Below are 15,380 nucleotides of genomic sequence, written 5' to 3' on the forward strand. Positions count from 1 at the left end.
AAAAATCTGCTGTGTCAGCACTCAGTTTTGTGTCCTTGAGGGCCCTGTGGTTTGCCTTTACCCTCTGAAGTAAAGGCCTATAGTTCTATATGATCTTCGCCTGTGAATTTCCTGGAACTAGAATTACCACTCTCACAAGTATTTAATCTAGTTCCATCTGTACTGTGTGCAGCTAAGATTACTCAAAATGCCTGCCACATGTAGGACCCTTTCCCTATTTCCTACTTTTATCTTCAGTTGGTCAGATCCAGAGGACTCTAGAAGGATTGGAGTTAAAATTTCTTTCATTATCTGTTACCGGAAGATGAGAGCCTATGTCTGGACTGTAATTTAAATTTCAGAAACAACCACTATATGCTTATTCAATAAACATATGAGCAAGCATAAATTAGGTAAGAAGCAAAACTGTCAGGGATAAAGGAACTGCGGGACACTGGAGTCCCCAGGGAGTGCCAGAACATTCGTCATTTCCAAAGAGGAAGGCTGATTTTAAAGAGAGGCCTGTAGCCTCGATGTAGGCCTTTCCCAATAGCGGACTTATTAAAAACCTTTCACTGCCACAACCTATAGGAAAGAAGGAGAGAGAGAAGAGAAAAGGAGAGGAGAGGAAATGCAGACAAGAGGAGAGCTTTTGAGAGCAGGCACTAAAGCAAAGCCACATCTCTGAAAGTATGAACATTGCCTGGATCCTTACAGGAGCAAAGAGAAAGCAAAATTGCTATTACTTTACATTAAAATAAACACTGTAGTGGAATAACAATAATGAAAACATTGAGTTAACTTTACCATCTGTCACTGTGCCAAGCCCTGTTTTAAATATTGTAAAAAAAAAAAAAAAAGTCTACAGGAATTTTGTTCTTTATCATTCCTTGAAAATCTCAGCCAGTATTGCTAGCCACCTCTGCATTTTATTCTCAATACTTTGTTCAGCTCTGTATCTCTTAAACTTCTTCTCCCTCTTATCCCTCCTCTTCCTCCCTCCGCCCCCTCCTCCTCCTCCTCTTCTTCATATTTTTATTGCCTGAAATTATCATCATCTTATCTTCCTTGTCTTTTGGAGAGTATCTTGCTCCCTCACTGTTTTTGATTTTCTCTTTAATGTCTTTAAACATTTAACATGCTGTTTTATAATCTATTTCCAGTAATTCCAGTATCTAAATGTATGGGAAGAATCATTCTGCTGCTCTTATGTTCTGTCATTTTGGATTGTGAAGTCAGGTGCATGGGGCTTCATCCAGAGCAGTGGTTCAACTGGGGTAATTTTGTCCCCAGGGGACACCTGGAAATGTGTGGAGTCATTTTTCTTGTCACAGCCAGGTAGGTAGCGCTATTGCCTCTAGAAGGGAGAAGCCGGGGATGCTGCTAAACATCTACTATGCACAGGACGGTCCCTCCAAACAAATGCCAATAGTGCTGAGATTGGGAAACCCTGGCCTAGGGGAATTCTGTGGGTCCCGGTATCAGTTTTTGACCCTTGAGTTTCCAGACCACACAGGTGGTATAAATATGAACCCAAGTCTTTTTCTCCACTCAAAACCAAGGCAAGTATCAATGATACTGTCTCAGACAGTCCTGGCTTCCCACCTTGCTCAAACCTTGAGGTTTGTCTCCAGCATCCCAAAACTTTTTAAACCTGCCTGCAAATATTGGCCAATGCCCCTAGAGCAGCTGTATCAATCAAGACCCATCAAGGAAACAGAAACCCCTCTGAGTAAGCCAAGCAGAGGAGGTATTTAGTACAACAGAAGTGGGTTACGTAAGTGACGGGACAGGTGGTAAGTCAAGCACTGGAACAATCTAGAAGTTAAGAACTGCAGGAAACTGCTTCCACACAAAGACCTCAATGGACCTGGGGAGGAGGTGGTGTTACCACAGCCTACAAGCTAGACCATTACCCAGAATACAGCACTCTGACAGGGGCTGCCTGGGGGAGCTGGGACCATGGCTGAGGGCTGACAGGCCAGGAGCTGGAATCATGGACAAGACCCAACCATGCAGGAAATGCAGGAAAATCCCCCTTTGAGCAGGAGGGGAGGGAGAGAAAAAACACCCTGGCTTCTTACTTCCTTCTGCCCTACAATTTTCTGTGAGTTCCTCCCTTTGGCAAAACCTAGCTGGAAACCAGTTGGCAAGAGAACCTAAGAAATTCAGTCTTGAAGAGATGCTGACAGGAAATAGATGGGAGAGCAACAGGCAATACCTGGATGGTAGCCATGGCAACAGCGGTAGCTTAACTCTCTGTCGGGAATCCCAGCTCTGATTTTCAGATCCCTCTCTATGTTGGTCCCTAGAGATTTCTTTCATCCCTTTCTTTTTCTTTTTTCTTTTTTGGCAAGTTCAGCCTACATTAATAGGATGTTGTTGTAGTATATCTACCCTTTTAAAGTTGTTTCATAATGGGAGTTTTTAATATCTAGACTACTATTGCTATAAACTGAAATAAATATTTTTCACTTTTTATGAATAAAAGTTTTGCTAACACCTTAGTGAAAACAGGTTGATAATTTATAAAAAAAAGTGGCCTGTCATCATTCATTTATTTAATCAACAAATATGTATTATATGCCTACTATGTACAAAGCACTCGTCTAAGTTCTATTGAAATAATTGGGAACAAGGTACAGTCCCTGAATTCCATCTATATGATTGGGACATGATAGATGATGGATGGATGGATGGATGGATGGATGGATAGACAGTAGATATAAAGAGTTTTAGGAAGATATACATAACAAACCATACATATACATACACTTTAATAATTTAATCAATGTGTATTATCTCTTTACTTGGATATAACTAGATATGAAATACTCACCTACAAGAATTCTAGTAAATTGTTACAGGTGTAAATAAATGTGTCAATGTGTGGGTATACATGTGTGTATGTGCACTTATATTAGCAACTTTGTAGTAAATGGCTTGTAGCACATTGCTTACACCAACACATCCTTTTATCTTCTCAACACATCCTTCTTTTATCCTTTTATAAAGTCCTAAGTTTTTTGTTTTTTTTTTTTTTTAAATATACATTATTAAGGGATATAGCTGAGCTTCTGGTATCTATAGTTGGTTGGTTTGTCAGTTAAACATGAGCTCTTACAAGACAACAGCAGCTTTGCATTTGGGGGCATCATACTTTTAAAAGAAAAAGCAGCAACAACCACATCAGCAAATAGCAAGATAAATAATTAAATAAAAATAATAAATAATGACCACATCAATAAATATTCATTGAAGCAGTTTTCCATGACTTCTGCCTGTTGACTATCTCCTTGCCTTTCTAGAACAGCTAACACTTCAGATTCCAAGTTCTAAAAAATTACCCAAGTGAATGCCAGAGACCCTAGAGAATTTTAGGTTAAAAAAAAAAATCACAGTTGATTCACATTTGTGTCTGCTGTTTCATTTTGGTTTATTTTTTCTCTCTAATAAATCTCTGGAGAAAGGAAAAAAATGCTTGGAAGAGAAAAGCAAAGTGAAAAAGAGACACCAAGATAATTACAGATTGTGACTATTTAAGTTCAAGTTCAGAGGCTTATTTGAAGTCATTTTTATCTTCAATCATTACAATCAATATGCTGTTGATATTCAAAGAGTCTTCAAACCTTTAGTAAAGATGCACTAGAAGCAAGACTTCCTCTTGAAAGAAATTGATTGGTTCTACCTTCATTGAAAGGGGAGGGGCATCTTAATTTTAGACTTTAATCAATAATCAAGAATATGTCTCCTAACTTAGAAATAACCATGAAGAATACATTAAAATCTAAGTACTTTATAATTTCATGCTAGGCTTGAAATAGTTCTTAAACTGAAATACCTCTGGTATTTACAGTAAGAGAAGGTCAAATTGTTTCCCAACTAAGATGCATATATATATATATATATATATATATACACAAATAAACTCACTTTTCTCATTCCTATGAACTTGAATTGTATTAAAGTTTTGCCAATGGGATTGTGTGACCTACTTTGAAATTCAATTATATACTTTTTATTTTCTCATAAAGGCTGTAGTTTTTTTGGCTCAATTCTTGTGAAATGCAATAACTGTCTTTTTAATCATAGAAAACAGGTGAAAATACACACAAAGCATTTTTAGATATCATTATATAAAATACCAAGTTAAAAGTGAAATTATTTTATGGTGATGTTTGGATGAAGTCTCTACAAGTACTCAATAGTCCAGATGTAATTGTATCTTAAAATCTTCCTTACTGGCCCAAATGTGAAACCCTTGGTTGCTTAATAGAAAGATCTCCAAAGTACTATTTTTCTGTTATTACCAGGAGAGGGGGGAGGGGACAATGACAGCAGAGATTTTGTTTTCATCTAAGACATTCCTTACAAAACAACAAACTAACATATTCTCGGAGGAAAAATATGTAATTTCACACTGGCCCTGTGTTTTACTTTTGTCGTTGTTTCATTGGGTCCTGTGTTTTAATAGGAAATGAGCAGGCATTTTCTCATGTCAGCTAATGAAACAATTAGGAAAAATGGAGAATGAAAAATGGACAATTAGCAGCTTTATCTGGAGACAAAGAAGATTTGCTCATCTCTTAATGATGAGTTGGCAATTCCCTATTTCAGATGCTTATTTTGAATGCTCAGAAAGGGAAGCATGGAGAACTGCAAGCTATTGGGTTAAGGGTGTTACTGTTTTTTTATTGTTATTTATTTACTTTATTTCTATAGATGTAAAGACAAATGCCAGAGGCATAGGAAATCTTGTTTCAGCTCAAGGTAGTCATTCCCTTTCATATCATCACAATATTTCTATCAAATTCTTGGCTTGACAGAAAAGTTTCCAAGTTTAAAACTTGGCAAAAGTGAAGCATAGAAATTAGGCCCCAAGGAATAGGCCAGTCATCTTTCCAAATGGTACCCTGTCTCCAAAGTTAGGTAATTGAATGTGATAAAGATTTTACCAGTCATGCTAAATAAATTATGGGACATAACATAATGGAATGCTTAGCCATTAAAAATGATGATGTATATGGTACAGCACAATATTTAAAGTCACAGACATTGACATCAGAGAAACTAAGGTTCAAGTCCCCAAACTACCATTTATTAGTTATGTTATCTTGGGCAAGTTTAGAACGGTGTAGTAGGAATTAAATGAGCTGATATGCTAAAAATGCTTATCACAGTGCCTGTTAGGTGCTCAAAAAAAAAGTATTAAATTAATAAATACTTAATAGATGTTTGTTCTTACCATAATAATTTTTGACACAGAAATATAAATGACATTGCTGAGTTTAAAAAATCAGTTTACACAACTGCATGTAGACTATGATCTCATTTACATGAGGTCCCCTGTGTGTATCTTCACAAGTCTGGATGCACACAAGCTATCTCAAAGGATGTTTGTGAAAATGAAAGCAATTGTCATGAATATCCATGTAATGATACTTCTAGTACTTATAGCACTCTTTCCTTTGTATTTTGCTCCGCGTTTGTCATCTCACAGAGACAATGATGTATATAAAACCAATATTCATCAGACAGATTTCAACATGTGTCAACTAAGACATGAATGAAGATGGAGTCTACTGGGGACAGTGATTGGAAGCAAAGGACATCAGGAGCAAATTAGGTTGAGAGGCCCCTTCCAAAGATGAAGATACAAAGGCATGAGCTCCCTGCACATTCAGGGCTCACAAGGTTCTCGCCATTCATCTGCTGCTCTACAGCCCTCTTTTGCTGGATATCTTTAAGACCTCCCATGTTATGAAAATAAGTTCATTACCCATTTCAAATAACTGCTTTGAAAGCTTCTCCTTATAGTAGCTGGAGAAATTTTAAAAAGTGAAAAGGGATTGTTCCTCTTTGGATCCTCATTCAACTGCATCCTATCTCTAACCAGTGTCATCACAAAAGGAACTCACAAAGAGTGACCTGCAATGGAACTTGGTGGCATAGGAACTTGGTGGCATAGGAAGGAGCCATCGCCTCACCCAGACATGGTGAAACTTCACTAGCATTAATCATGAACATAAAGTCATTCATTATAATTCATGCCATGATGAAACATCTCAGACATTCAGTCTTTTTCAACTTTGAATTTTATTTTCAAACTCTTTCATTATAGATCCAGGAAGCCCTCGGGGAAAAGATTTACCAGGATGAGCTGGCATTTCCTGGTCTGGGACAGTGAGGGAGTTGACCACCCTCTGGGGCTTCAGATGTGTTTGCCCTGTTAGGCAGAGGCTAAGATGATGCGGTCAAGAGGAGCAGGATCTTCCTCAGTTGACCCATATTACCTAGCTTCCATGTGCCAAGATTGCACCATGAAAAATAAAAGAGAAAGAGAAACAACAGCTTTTCATTTAAAAAAAATGTGTTCTTATGTACAAATGCATAGTGTAGCTGTGGAAGAACATGCAAAATCCAGTAACAGAAATAGCTTAGGGAATGAGAGTGCTGCCCAACACTGTAGCCTCATGGGTATATGAAAATTAATAATTGAGCCTTTAGTCTTTCTAGACACATTTCGAGTGCTCAGTCACCTCATAAAACCAGAAGCTACCATATTGGACAGTGCAAATATGGAATATTTCCATCACCATAGAAAGGTCTATTGGGCAGCACCGGGCTAGAGGATATAGTCTGCCCTTTGGTCCTTTTTAAATTTTGTGCTATGTGCATCTATTACTTCTTCAAAAATTTGAATATTACAAATTAAAAATTTTATTACTCATTTTTAATTGTTTTATGCAGCTTGTATTGGGAAGTTCTGACAGATTTTCCATTTTTTATTATGGGCTACTAGGATTACAAACTCATACACATTTTTAAATGGCCAAATTCAGGTTGCTTTCCCCACAGCAAATGTACCAATTAAAAAATAATTTATTGAAGGCTAGTTTTCATGATACCCATGAAGTACAAAACCCTGGTTTTGCTTCCAAGGCTAATAATAAACTTCTCTTCTAAAATTTATTTTCACTCCTTGGTACGGGAATCAGATCCCAGATGGAGGGTATAATGAGACAAGTGTCAGGTGGTATATCTTGAGCCTCCAAGTCAAACTGTGCACAGCAGGGCTGCAGCTGTGATACTCAGGTATGTGACACCTAGTTCTCTCCCTCCTCGTTGTCTGCATTTAGCAGAAAAGAGGAATATTTGGTGAGTAATGGTATTTGAAGTATTGGCCTTTGTCAGCATTTACAGGAGTCCAAAATAGAAACCTTGTGAAATTGTCTTTGGCGTTGTTTGTTGTCTTGGAAGTGACACACTCTTGAGTCATTTGCTCAAAAAATATTTATTGAATGCTAACCATGGATGGCACACTGTTCTAGGCCCTGGGAGTACAGCAGATAAAATCTCTGGCCTGATGTAACTTACTCTCTAGTGAGGTGATGTCATCAATGCACTAATAAGTAAAATACCAAGTGTGCCAGATGGAGGGACAGGGGGTGTTAGCAGAGCGGTGAGATTTTTTTTATAGGGTGGCTGTAGTGGAAAGAATAATGTCCCCTCAAAGATGCCCATGCTCTAATAGCTCAGATCTGTGAATATCTAATCTTACTTAGTAAAAGGGACTTTGCAGATGTGACCAAGTGACGGATCTGGATATAGGGAGATTATTCTGGATTATCTGGGTAGACCCAATAGAATCACATGGGTCCTTGTAAGAGGGAGGCAGGAGGGTCAGGATCAGAGAAGGAGATGGGATGACAGAAGCAGAGGCTGGAAAGATGTGACAGCTGGCTAGAAGGCGGCCCCAAGTCGAGGAATGTGGGAGCCCACTAGAAGTGGCAAAGGCAAGGAAACAGACCTTCCAAAAAGAGACTCTGCTGGTAACTTGATTTTAGCCCAGCAAAGCCCACAGCAGAAGTCTGCCCTCCAGAACTGAGATGATAAAATCATTGTTTGAAACCACTAAGTTCGTGGTCACATGTTATAGCGGCTATGGGACACTAACACGGTGGTCACGGAGGGCTTCACTGAAAAGGTGATGTTTGGACAAAGACCTGAGAGGAGGGGAGGGAGCAAGCCCTGTGGGTATCTGAGGGAAGTGCATTCCAGGCAGGGGAAAGAGCAAGTGCCAATTCCCTGAGGCAGGGGCACGACTGGCACAGGGAGGACCATCAGGAGAACAGGGTGGCTGGGTGGAGTCAGGGGGAGGAGAGCACAGCAGGCGTGGAAGTGAGAGGTGACTGAGGGCTGGATGAAGGAGGGAGGCAGAGCACAGCAGGCAGACTGCGGGCTGCTGTGAGGACACTGACTTTTACCCTGAGTGAGACGGGAGTCACTGAAGAGGTTTTAAACTGAAATGACATGACGGAACCTATCTGGAAGATGACTCTAGCTGCTGCTGAGATGAACAAGACTGTGGAGGGAAAGGCAGAAGCAGGGGAGCAGTTTGGAGGCTACTCCAGGAACCTAGAGGAGACCTCATGATGGCTTGGACCAGGGCAGCGAGGAGTGATGGGTCTCCAGATGTGCTTTACAGAGATCACCGTGGTTGCCAGATTGCAGAGACTGTAGAAGGGGTGAGGGCAGGAGCAGGGAGTTGCCACAATAATTTAGACAACGTATTAAAGAGGCTAGAACCTCCATCCAAGAGGAGGTGGGTGATGCCGGAATCTATTTTCAAGGTAAAGCAGACAGAATTTTCTGACATGTGGTTAGAATCAGTTATCCAGGAAGAGCTACCCACCCCCTGCCCCCCACCGCTTTGCCTTTCCTTTATCACTGTCTGCAATCTCGAGCCCCAGGAAGCCTAACTATTCTCCCTGAGAGACCCACTTTGGGGTCCATCTGAACAATTTACCAGATTATTTATAACAATGAAAGAAAAGGTTTGGATAATTAAAATCAAGGCAGGTTCTCCATTGATATCTATACCATTACAGACCACCTCCTTTGCCCAGCAAATCTTCGATGACAAGCATGCATAAAAGAAGGTATAGGAGACTGGGGATGGAGTCACTAGCTACAAAAGAAAGATTCCAAGGCTAACACGTTATCCAGGCCAGGCATTCCAAGCTTGGCTTCCTAGATGCCCAGGAGATAAGTGGGTTTTATGAGCTACTTTCACTGTTTCAAACATCCTGACAGAAACGTCACAGAGAAACAGAAAGCTGCATCGGCAGTGACATATTACCTGTCTGGTTTAGGCTACTTTTACAGCGCACACAACTCTGTGTAGCACAAATTACACTGGTCAATAATCAATAAGTAAAAAATAGGAAAAACAATTATTATTTAAGAAATGACATTTGTTTGAAAAAAAAGTATTTCTAAAACCATAAGGACTAGAGGGGAAATAATACAAGCGGTGCCTGGAAGAAAACTTTGGGAAACAGATCGACTCTTGGCTGATCGGTGATCCCCTCCATCCCCTCCATGGCTTCCATGAGACAGTAGATTCTCCTGCCCGTCTCCACCCTGTAACCCGCACAGCAGACAGCTGGGATTCGCGGCGCCAGCACCCACCCTCCAGTCTTGTGGGAAAGCCCCCAGCGTCCCCCCGGGAGCCACCTGCCCCAGCTCTCTGCCCGCAGGGTACCGAGGGAGCCGACTTCATTCCCCGCCACGCCCACGGTGCACACGTGACTCAGGCCCGTCCAATCGGGAACGTCACATTCTCTCGGCCCCTGGGATTGGCTCGGGGACCAACACCTGCCTCCAGCAGGCTGAGCCTGCAGTTCTTGATGGAAAGACCAAAGCAGGAGGCACTTTTTTCCCCCTTTTTTTGCTGTGACAATAAGATAGAGGCCTGGAGCTGTTGGCACCATCCTGCTTTCATGAGGGAGATGCTGCTTGACATGGAGCCGGAAGATGGAGAGAAGAGCCTGCGTCCTGAGTTTTGAGTAACCCAGTAACAACTGAAAGAGGATTGACGAGTATTACCAGTATTAAGAATTAAATGTCAAGTTTTGGGTCCTCTTTCTTTAACTTACTTGCTATGGAGTAAGTCACTTAGTCTTGGCAATCGCTTAAAGCTAATTCATTACCAAGACTGTTGAGAGAAATAATTGAAAACGGTATCTGAGGGGAATTTGAAATGTATAAACACACAATACAAAAACAAAGAAGCAAATGCCATTATCATAGACTGCTGTCTTGCTGTCCACTATCCAATGAAGGCAAGTAATGAAATCATCAAATAGTAGGAGCCAGCGAGACAAGGTCCATAAATAATTGAGAATTGTTGACTGTAAATAATTATTTCACTATTGAACCTTTAGAGTAGACTTTGCTTGGTGGATAGGTGCTATGGGACATATGTCTTCCACTAACACCTTTCACCTCCTTGTACCATAATCAGCCCAAAAGAAACTCTGGTTGTGGGTCACATTTTTTCTTTCTTTCCTTTCTTCTCTTCCATTAAACTTGAATAGAATGAGTCATTATGGACGCTCACCCACATTTGCATATGAATAACTAAAAGAGATTTATGATTCTGTCTTAGAATGTAAGAAGCTTTTGTTATATAAATTATACTAATAATCCTAAGCCCATTTGGCTTTCTCTGCTGCATGTCCACCCAGATATGCATGAGTTTCTCCAGTGTCCCATAGGGAAGATGTTAAGGGAGGCACTAGTTGTTTTGTTTTGTTTTAAAGTACTTTATTCTTCTATTGGAGTTTGCTGACACAGTGTGAATAGGCACATCTCCAAGACAACAAATGGAACCTTGCCAAATTTGGGGTGACTTGGTTCCTTATAAGCTGTAACCCAGGCCAAGGTTCTCCAGCTGTGTAGCACTGAGTTCAAACTGAACACGAACAACAAATATGCTTCCAAAATTACCCTGGTAGAGATTATCACAGAAGACGATATAATTCAAGAGAGCTAGAATGAGATAATATAGACATATAAGGTAATTATGACTATTATCTCCATTGTAAAAGTCACACTGAGCTTCAAGATTCAAACCTCCAAAGCCCTCGCCTTAAACCACTATGTTGTACGTTGCCAACTGCCCAAACTCTAAGACCTGATGTTTGAGAGAATCCTATCTAGAAGAACCTGTCTTTCCCTTTATTATTCATTCACATTTATTGAATCTGCTTTTTAACCACATGTGACATCTAGACCCTTGAAAACATTCCAAGTGTTCCAGTACCTTCCCCTGTTATGACTTACTGGCTTTCCTCCCAAGCCTGGAGCCAACAGTCTTGGTCAACTCTTCCCAATGACAGTGCCATCCTGCAACTCTTCATGACTTGGGCCCTGTCATTTCTCCTGAGCCCAGTTCCCAGCTATGAGTTACCCCCATCATCTACTTGCTTGGATCCCATTTCCAAGCTGCAAAATATGGGCAAAGAATATGACAAAATTGAGCTAAATAGGACCCCTACAAATCTTTCGTTTCAGCAAGACCCACAGAGGGCCACAGAAGGGGTTTTAATATTATTACCACCAACTAGAGTGACCCATTACCATTGTCGAATTATAAATATCAGTGGACACTAGGATTGTCCTGGGCTAATACACCAAATGGTCACTGTAGTGCTGACACATTCAGCCATGGAGAACAGAAATTTTAAAGCAAGATTTCTAGAGTTTGATCTCAGATTGAATCCCATTGATGCCATTTGCTAAGTAGGTCACTTAACCACGCTAAGACTCAATTTTTTCAACCATAAGCTATGGACAGTAATGATATCTAGCTCTTGGATTGTAGTAAGGAATAAATGAATTAAAGAATATTTTATCATCATACTTTATTTAACTGTCTCCCTAACTTTGCTCAAGATGGTAAAGAGTGAGCTCCTCCTGGTATGTACCCAGACTAGTGCATGGTTTTATGCAACATTGCCCCATTACAAACCAATCCTTGCATTTGACCCACCTTGTCCTAGTGCTATGTCCCAGAGTTCCACAAAAGCAACCCCCATGCTACATAACCTACACTGAAAGTAAGACCATCCATAAGATACCTCCAAATTTCATGAAAATTCATCCAGTCATTGTTGTATGATAGAGTAAACAGAGACCAAAGAAACTGTTATATTAATGAAATAACCTATGTAGGGTAGCAAACAAGACTCCTGGCATACAGCAAGTGCTTAATAAATAGTCATCCAAGCACCATTCTGTACAAAACATTTATAGAATGCATAAAAACTGATAAAATATGCAAAACTAAAATGTCTAGCTCATGGGTTTGGTGATCAAAGAACAATATATAAATATATCTCTAAGGTCTGGAAATATTGGCCTGAAGTAAAAAGAGAAAGTTTATTAGAAATAAATGTAAATTCCTTGCTTGGTATTCAAATTTCAATTCCAGCCACACAACATCCAGAGGTCCAGTTTAGCAGTGATTCATCAATAAGATGATACCTTCTCTGAAGAAAGGCCGATGGCATCTGGGGTTCCTCTGTCACATGGGAAGGAACATGGCTGGAGTCCGCTGTACCTCACCCACGTTTAGCTTCTGGTTTCTGTTGCTTTCTCCAAAATGTCTCTGGGCGTTTTCTCTCTAAGCATCTCTGAGCTGTCTTCAAAATGTCTTTGCCTTTTATCCTCTCATAGAGGAAGCTAGTAAACTAATTAAGACCCACCTTGAACAGGCAGAGTCACAACTGGGTGAGTCCCATCTCCATGGAAACCACCTAATCAAGAGATCCCACCCACAATAAGTCTGCACTCACAAGACTGGATTAAAAGAATGTAGTCTCTTGTCTATTAGGGAGTACATAACAAATTCAAACCAGCACAGCAATCAATGGCTGCTTCCTCTGCACCTATAGATTTCAACTTGGAAACATGGCAAAAGTCTGTGGGCCATGAACCATCAAAGTATGCCATCAAATTTTACTCACTATATAATATTTCTTTACTACAACTTGTACTATGACATTCATGTACAAAACAAAGCTATGACATAAAAACTTGAGCTGGGTGGGTCATGTGGCGTGGTGTAAACTAGGGTACAGTTTGCTGAAAGTGGAAAAGAGATACACCACCATGTCATGCAGAAATCAAAAAAGATCACGTTTCCCAGAAATACAAAGAAAACTTTGCTTCCTGATTAGGTAAAAGACTATGTTCAGGGCAGCAAAACTCTCTATTCAGTTAGAGACAGCAAGCAAGGGAGTAGGTCCCCTACAAACTCTTCTTGTCAAGACCCGCACTGGGCCATGGAAGTGGTTGTACCCTATTCAACATTATCATCAATGTTGATGATAACTAGGGTGACCATATATTTTATCTCCCAAACAGGATGCTTCTGTCTGGAACAAATGATAAATGCCAATGGATACTGGGACCATCCTGAAAAAACAAAGCTTGTAATAATGGTGTATATAATTTAATACCTTTCTGTGGGTTGCTGTGACTTTTGGTGTTCAAAAGTGTACGGCTTAGAAATATCGCCATTGGACAAACACCACAGTAATAATTGTTGCAGGCAAGAATCATCAGTGGATGCTAAAATTAATGGAAACTGAACAGGCAATTCCAGATGGACAGAAAGATTAGTGGTTACCAAGGGCTACGTACGGGGAGGGAGGAATGAAGAGTGGCTGCTGATGGGTGTGCGATTTCTTTTGGTGTGATGAGAATGTTCTGGAAATAGATAATGGCAATGATTGCCAATCTTGTGAATATATTAAAAACCACTGAACAGTACACATTAAAGGGTGAGTTTTATGATATGTAAATTATATCTCAATAAAAAGGTAATAAAAATTAGCGGGCAAAAAGAATGATGACAAGCAGGATATTCACATAGTTTCAAAGCATCTCCCCACAACATTCTCATTAATTGCAAAGGAAAACCAGTAACTACGGTGGAGAAACCTGCAAGACACTACCTTAACCAAGTAATCAAAGTTAATATCACCATTAATGGAACAAATGGACACCATGTGCCTTCTGAGTCAAAGCACCAGAGACACATCACTTCTGGTGGTATTTTCCAAAAATGGGTAACCTAAATCTAAGTGTGAGGAAACATCAGACAAACCCATACACCTTCCCTGCTTGCTTCAATGTGTGCTGTTGAACACTACTTAATCTCTGCAGGCCTCAGTTCCCTCATCTGCAAATTGGGACTAATCCCAAGATCTACCTCATGGGGTTGTTTTGAGGATAACTTAGATAATCTATACAAAGTGCTTTGCACAGTGCCTGGCAGATAATAAGTGTTTAGTGTTTATAATTGTTAACTATCTTTATTGGATTAGTGAATATGCCAGCCCTATACTAGGCACAGGGAATAAAAAAGAAATACGGCTTTCTCTTTAAAAAGTGCTCACATTTTGAGGCAACCCTAAAACTTAATAGAAATTGTGGGATAATGGTAAACACAGGATCCAACGAAGGGAGGAACTAACCAGCTTGCAGTTTCTTTTCCAGAAGATTGGGGCCATAACTGCAAGTCAAGAGGGCTTTTTACATGAAAGAAGAATATTTACATAGACGAGAGGCTCAATGAAAATTTGTTGAACAGAATTATTGAATTGGTAACAATTAGAGTTGACCTTGCAAGGATGATGCTTGCAATCACTAGTTGTACTCAAGCAAAGGTTGGTGTGCTCTACGGTTCATAAAATAGGAATTCCTTTAGAAAGTAGGTTGAAAATAATACCACTGAGGGCCTGTCAATGTGCATCCATCTTCTATCCTTCCCTTCCTTGCTGCCCATTCCCATTTCTTTTCATATCTGTCTTCACATGGACTGGAAGGACATTTTCGTCTTTCACACTGAAAACTGATTAAATGTTTATTGGGACCACCAGCTGAAACCAGACAATGTGGCCAAGAGTGAGGCCCTCTGTCCCTTTTATCTTCTTGCCAGCTTCGTCTAGAGGCCATCATTGTCTCTTTCAAGTGCCTTTGGGCTCTGTGGGTGCTGAGTACATCATCCTATTCCCTGCCAACTCTGCAGAGGCCGGCACCTTGCCTGCTGCCAACCTTGCTGTTTGCCAGCAAAATCTCCAAGTTGGGAAACTGCACGCACATCAGAAGATCTGCTGGGAGGCTTAGAAGCCAGGCACAGAATGGATGTAAAATTGTCATTCAAGTCAAGACCGCCCAGCTCCAGGCAAAGCCTTTGTGAGTGGTGACTGGCACATCTCCAAGCTCATTTTGGGGCCTCTCCAAATGACACAACCCCCAAGAGTAACCTACAGTGCTTTTGTGACTTTCCCTTTGTAGCAATCGGGGAGAGAACATATTTCACTTACCCCAAGCCCAGATGGGTTCCCCCTCATTCTGTACCTCCCTGAGGGTTTCCTCTCCACTGAGAAGCAGCAAGAGAATCCTTTGGATTTGGCACCTCCCCAACGAGCACACACACAATCAACAACCTTGAAAAAACATGCACTTCAAAGATCTCATCCTCAAAAGGATCCAGGATGGAATTGCTTATTAGCAGAAGCTAGAATTGGGTGTCAGGAGTATTT

The sequence above is a fragment of the Choloepus didactylus genome, chromosome 19 (genome assembly GCF_015220235.1).
Source record: "Choloepus didactylus isolate mChoDid1 chromosome 19, mChoDid1.pri, whole genome shotgun sequence".
Classification (NCBI taxonomy): Eukaryota; Metazoa; Chordata; class Mammalia; order Pilosa; family Megalonychidae; genus Choloepus; species Choloepus didactylus.